Source organism: Hyalella azteca, unplaced genomic scaffold, assembly GCF_000764305.2.
Source record: "Hyalella azteca isolate HAZT.00-mixed unplaced genomic scaffold, Hazt_2.0.2 contig491, whole genome shotgun sequence".
Lineage (NCBI taxonomy): Eukaryota > Metazoa > Arthropoda > Malacostraca > Amphipoda > Hyalellidae > Hyalella > Hyalella azteca.
The window spans coordinates 57673-64958 of record NW_025930838.1 but is presented as its reverse complement, the minus strand read 5'-3'; positions in this window follow the sequence as shown (position 1 = coordinate 64958).

The window sequence follows — 7286 nt, the reverse complement described above, 5'->3', positions numbered from 1 at the left end:
AGGAATGACATTCCTGTATTGTCATTCCTCCGTTGTTGAGGAATGGCATTCCTGTATTGTCATTCCTCCGGTGTTGGGGAATGACATTCCTGTATTGTCATTCCTCCGTTATTGGGAATGGCATTCCTGTATTGTCATTCCTCCGTTGTTGGGAATGGCATTCCTGTATTGTCATTCCTCCGTTGTTGGGAATGGCATTCCTGTATTATCATTCCTCTGGTGTTGGGGAATGAACGATAAGTTGGACAAATAAAATCATTTATTATTAATGAACTCAATAATCCAGAGTCAGACGATATGAACACTTATTAAATGATATTGATTCATGTCGCAATAACATTAACATTTGTGTCACCACACATTGCAATGATATTTGCATGTGATGCGCTAGTGATGATAAGGCAAATGGTAGCTCCCAAATGATCTAATGGTTATACCAAATATATATGGCAGATCCCAAATTATCTAATGGTTATTATAAATCCAAATGGCAGCTCCAAAATTATCTAATGGTTAAAAAAATCCAAATAGTATCTCCAAAATGATCTAATGGTTATAATAATTACACATGGTAGCACCCAAATGATCTAATGGTTATAATAAATGCAAATGATAGCTCCCAAATGATCTAATGGTTCTAATGAATACAAATATTAATTCCCAATTATCCAATGGTTCTAATGGAAACAAAATGGTAGTTTCCAAATGATCAAATGGTTATAAGAAATACAAATGGTAGCTCCAAAATGGTCCAATGGTTCTAACATACCTGACGAGACTCTTAAGACAAATCTTCAGGTCCTCTGGATGGAAATAAATCTACAGCTTTGCCGCCTCAGTCAATCTCATCTGAAATCTAAACCCCGCATCGACTTACAGGCTAGGATAAAGATAGCTTAAATCTTTGTTTTCAATATAGTCAGGATAAAGATAGCTTAAATCTTCGTTTTCAATATAGTCAGGATAAAGATAGCTTAAATCTTTGTTTTCAATAAAGTCAGGATAAAGATAGCTTAAATCTTTGTTTTCAATATAGTCAGGATAAAGATAGCTTAAATCTTTGTTTTCAATATAGTTAGGATAAAGATAGCTTTAATCTTTGTTTTCAATATTGTCTGGATAAAGATAGCTTTAATCTTTGTTTTCAATATTGTCTGGATAAAGATAGCTTAAATCTTTGTTTTCAATATTGTCTGGATAAAGATAGCTTTAATGTTTGTTTTCAATATAGTCAGGATAAAGATCACTGAAATCTTTGTTTTCAATAAAGTCAGGATAAAGATAGCTTAAATATCTGTTTTCAATATAGTCAGGATAAAGATAGCTTTAATCTTTGTTTTCAATATTGTCTGGATAAAGATAGCTTTAATCTTTGTTTTCAATATTGTCAGGATAAAGATGGCTTTAATGTTTGTTTTCAATATAGTCAGGATAAAGATAGCTTAAATCTTTGTTTTCAATATAGTCAGGATGTAGATAGCTTAAATCTTTGTTTTCAATATAGTCAGGATAAAGATAGCTCAAATCTTTGTTTTCAATATAGTCAGGATAAAGATAGCTTTAATCTTTGTTTTCAATATTGTCTGGATAAAGATAGCTTTAATCTTTGTTTTCAATATTGTCTGGATAAAGATAGCTTTGATGTTTGTTTTCAATTGTTGTTGGGGAATGACATTTCTGTATTGTCATTCCTCCGTTGTTGGGGAATGACATTCTTGCATTGTCATTCCTCCGTTGTTGGGGAATGACATTCCTGTATTGTCATTCCTTCATTGTTGAGGAATGAACGACAAGTTGGACAAATAAAATCATTTATTATTAATGAACTCAATAATTCATATTCAGACGATTTGAACACTTATTAAATTATGTTTGATTCACGTTGCAATAACATTAACATATGTGTCACCAATTAATGATATTTGCATCTGATGCGCTAGTGTTGCCTTGCAAATGGTTGCTCCAAATGATTGAATCGTTATAAGAGATACAAATGTTAGCTCCCGAATGATATAGTTCTAATGAAAACAAATGGTAGCTTTCAAATGATCTAATGGTTATAATAAATACAAATGGTAGTTCCCAAATGATCTAATTATCATAATAATGAGAAATTTTGGCTCCCAAATGATCTAATGTTTATAATAATATGTTTTAAAAATTACTCTTTTTAAAGACAACACTTCTAAAGAATCCAGTGTCTCCGATGTTACACATGTGCAATGAATTTCTAATTTTATTATCAAATACTAAGGAAATTAATTTCAAATTTTATTTTTACAGTTTGAAGAAATTTTAAATTTTCAAAATTATCTATTCTGTCAATTGATACATGCATTGTCTCTGACTTTACAAAGGTGTGCAAAATTTCTGATCGATTGGACAGGTAGAAGTGTGTTAAATATCGATTATAAGATGTATGTAGCAGACAATTTTTTTTTTTCAATTTGTTTAAATTCATATATAAAATTTTTTAATTTTCAAAATTATTTATTCTGTCAATTGATTCATGCATTGTCTCCAACTTTACGCAAGTGTGCAAAATTTCAGATGGATTGAACAAGTAGAAGTGTGTTAAATATTGATTATAAGATTTGTGGCAGAAAAACAAACAACAAGAAGTTAAGTTAAAGAGAAGTGTTGTAAAAAATACAAATGATAGCTGCAAAGTGGTCCAATGGTTCTCAAATACCTGAAGAAACTCTTAAGACAAATCTTCAGGTCCTCTAGATGGAAACAAATCTACAGCTTTGCCGCCTTAGTCAATTTAATTTGAAATCCAAACCAAGCATCGAATTGCAAGCTAGGTTAAAGATAGCTTTAATCTTCTTTTTGAATATAGTCAGGGTAAAGATAGCTTTAATCTTCTTTTTGAATATAGTCATGGTAAAGATAGCTTTAATCTTCTTTTTGAATATAGTCAGGGTAAAGATAGCTTTAATCTTATTTTTGAATATAGTCAGGATAAAGAAAGCTTTAATCTTTGTTTTCAATATAGTCAGGATTAAGATAGCTTTAATCTTTGTCAGGATATACGTATATGGCTTCAATTTATTTATCAATAATATAACCAGCATATTTAACATCATTGTTATTTGATTTACTGTTTTACTCACAAATGCACTGTAAATTGTTAATGGCTTTCCCAATAATATGCTATAAATTCTCATAATTAACACACGATTTTCCTTCCCAATGTTTTTTATTAAATAATAATATAACTCGGTTATCTTTTATTTATCGTGCAACTGTAAACATGAACATTTTACATGAACATGAAAAACGAACAACTATCACTTAAACGACAATTGCGAAGCAAGGTGAATTGCTGAATTTATTCTGTCCATGTAAAACAGTCCTAATAATCCAGGCTTTGCTGCTGATATAGCATGAATCATTCACATTTGGATGATACAGTATGAATCATTCAAACTTAGACTGACACAGCATGAATAATTCACATTTGAGTGATACAGTATGAACCATTCACACTTAGAATGACGCAGCATGAATAATTCACATTTGGGTGATACAGTATGAACCATTCACACTTAGAATGACGCAGCATGAATAATTCACATTTGGGTGATACAGTATGAACCATTCACACTTATAATGACACAGCATGAATCATTCACATTCGGGTGATATAGCATGAATCATTCTGATATAATATGATATTATTGATGTACAAATTTTTAATATCGACGCCAAATATTAAATAATTTTTCAAAATTATGCTACATGTTTTTTCATGAAAAAAAAAACATATAAAAATGTAAGAAAAATATCCCTTACATTTTGNTGTGTGGACTGAATGGTGGCCACACACATTTGTGTGGACTGAATGGCGGCCACACACACACATTTGTGTGGACTGAATGGTGGCCACACACATTTGTGCGGACTGAATGGCGGCCATACACATACATTTGTGTGGACTGAATGGCGGCCACACACATTTGTGTGGACTGAATGGCGGCCACACACATACATTTAAAATCAGCTACAATATTGAATGAAATTTATTGTATAAGAGCTTGTTAATTAGCTCATTTAGGAATATTTATTTATCTAATTTAGAGCCCCTGTATATATCTGAGTAATATATGTATAGTAATATACAAGTGCTGCATGCTGCAGTGGAGTGCTGCATGCTGCCGTCATGCTGCAGTGTAGTGCTGCATGCTGTTGTCATGCTGCAGTGGAGTGCTGCATGCTGTTGTCATGCTGCAGTGGAGTGCTGCATGCTGTTGTCATGCTGCAGTGGAGTGCTGCATGCTGTTGTCATGCTGCAGTGGAGTGCTGCATGCTGTTGTCATGCTGCAGTGGAGTGCTGCATGCTGTTGTCATGCTGCAGTGGAGTGCTGCATGCTGTTGTCATGCTGCAGTGGAGTGCTGCATGCTGTTGTCATGCTGCAGTGGAGTGCTGCATGCTGTTGTCATGCTGCAGTGGAGTGCTGCATGCTGTTGTCATGCTGCAGTGGAGTGCTGCATGCTGTTGTCATGCTGCAGTGGAGTGCTGCATGCTGTTGTCATGCTGCAGTGGAGTGCTGCATGCTGTTGTCATGCTGCAGTGGAGTGCTGCATGCTGTTGTCATGCTGCAGTGGAGTGCTGCATGCTGTTGTCATGCTGCAGTGGAGTGCTGCATGCTGTTGTCATGCTGCAGTGGAGTGCTGCATGCTGTTGTCATGCTGCAGTGGAGTGCTGCATGCTGTTGTCATGCTGCAGTGGAGTGCTGCATGCTGTTGTCATGCTGCAGTGGAGTGCTGCATGCTGTTGTCATGCTGCAGTGGAGTGCTGCATGCTGTTGTCATGCTGCAGTGGAGTGCTGCATGCTGTTGTCATGCTGCAGTGGAGTGCTGCATGCTGTTGTCATGCTGCAGTGGAGTGCTGCATGCTGTTGTCATGCTGCAGTGGAGTGCTGCATGCTGTTGTCATGCTGCAGTGGAGTGCTGCATGCTGTTGTCATGCTGCAGTGGAGTGCTGCATGCTGTTGTCATGCTGCAGTGGAGTGCTGCATGCTGTTGTCATGCTGCAGTGGAGTGCTGCATGCTGTTGTCATGCTGCAGTGGAGTGCTGCATGCTGTTGTCATGCTGCAGTGGAGTGCTGCATGCTGTTGTCATNTCTCAGTACTCACTGCAGTGAGTGACAGAGAGCGCATTTTCTCGTCGACGAAAACATGAAGTCACGGACGGACGGACAGACAGACAGACATGACGAGCACAATAGCGCCTTTTTTCCATAAATGAGAAAATGCGCTAAAAATGAGTGAGATTTTTTCCAAATCTCGATGCGTTTTTTTACTTATGCGTGGATCAACCTGACTTAGGTTGAACCGATAAAAGTGGCGTGTCACTGATAAGTGCGATATCTGCTCGTGCTGTGGGTAAGAAAGTGTGTCACCATTCAGACAGTAAAACCCATTAATTATTTTGAGTGTAATATGCAAGCTACTAGCACTGATCAATCGTTTTTAATAACAAAGCTTTGAGCATTGAATAATGATATTGTATTGATCATGAAATTCTTTCTTAACGATTAAATATTAATAACGTCAATAAGATTTGAGTACTAAATGATATTGATGTTGTATTGATCATGTAATTCTTTCTTAACAATTAAATATTATTAGCATCAATAAGATTTGAGTACTAAATGATATTGATGTTGTATTGATCATGAAAATTTTCACACTTGAATATTATTAACATCAATTAGATACTCCGTGATTGGCTTCATTCAATGAACACTTGAATTCATGATGAATGCGAGCATTGCCTATTCATGCATTCACTGAAGCTTCATGCATTCACTGAAGCTTCATGCGTTCGCTGAAGCTCCAATATTCACTGAAGCTTCATGCATTCACTGAAGCTCCTGTATTCACTGAGGCTTCATACATTCAGTGACGCTCGATGCATTCACTGAAGCTTCATGCATTCACTGAAGCTTCATGCATTCATTGAAGCTCCGTTATTCACTGAAGCTTCATGCATTCACTGAAGCTTCATGCATTCACTGAAGCTCGATGTATTCAGTGAAGCTTAATGCCTTCACTGATACTGAGGCATGCACTGTGGCTTCATGCATTCACTGAAGCTTCATGCATTCATGAAGCTCATTTATTCATTGAAGCTTCATGCATTCACTGAAGCTCCTGTATTCACTGAAGCTTCATGCATTCACTGAAGCTCAATGCATTGACGGAAGCTTCATGCATTCACTGAAGCTCCGTTATTCACTGAAGCTTCATGCATTCACTAAAATTTCTGTATTCACTGAAGCTCTTGTATTCATTGTAACTTCATGCATTCACTGAAATTTCATGCATCCACGGAAGCTCCGTTATTCACTGAAACTTCAACCATTCACTGAAATTTCGTGCATTCACGGAAATTTCATTCATTAAATTCTAATCTCTCGCAGCTGTTGCTTGTGACAGGTGCGCTGACAGGTGGCATGTATATTTCTAACACACTTGTGTAGCTGTACGATGTCAGAGGCCTGTTTTCTGTATAAAAATCTGGATTGTGAGGCATCTTTGTGTACTCAGAATCGATCTTGTGTCGAACGATTCCATACAATACATTTGTGTTGTATGAGTCGTTAGATACACACATTACATAGAACACACAGTGTAGGGGAATGACATTCCTATTTTGTCATTCCTCCGTTGTTGGGGAATGACATTCCTGTATTGTCATTCCTCCGTTGTTGGGGAATGACATTCTTGCATTGTCATTCCTCCGTTGTTGGGGAATGACATTCCTGTTTTGTCATTCCTCCGTTGTTGGGGAATGACATTCCTGTTTTGTCATTCCTCCGTTGTTGGGGAATGACATTCCTGTTTTGTCATTCCTCCGTTGTTGGGGAATGACATTCCTGTTTTGTCATTCCTCCGTTGTTGGGGAATGACATTCCTGTTTTGTCATTCCTCCGTTGTTGGGGAATGACATTCCTGTTTTGTCATTCCTCCGTTGTTGGGGAATGACATTCCTGTTTTGTCATTCCTCCGTTGTTGGGGAATGACATTCCTGTTTTGTCATTCCTCCGTTGTTGGGGAATGACATTCCTGTTTTGTCATTCCTCCGTTGTTGGGGAATGACATTCCTGTTTTGTCATTCCTCCGTTGTTGGGGAATGACATTCCTGTTTTGTCATTCCTCCGTTGTTGGGGAATGACATTCCTGTTTTGTCATTCCTCCGTTGTTGGGGAATGACATTCCTGTTTTGTCATTCCTCCGTTGTTGGGGAATGACATTCCTGTATTGTCATTCCTCCG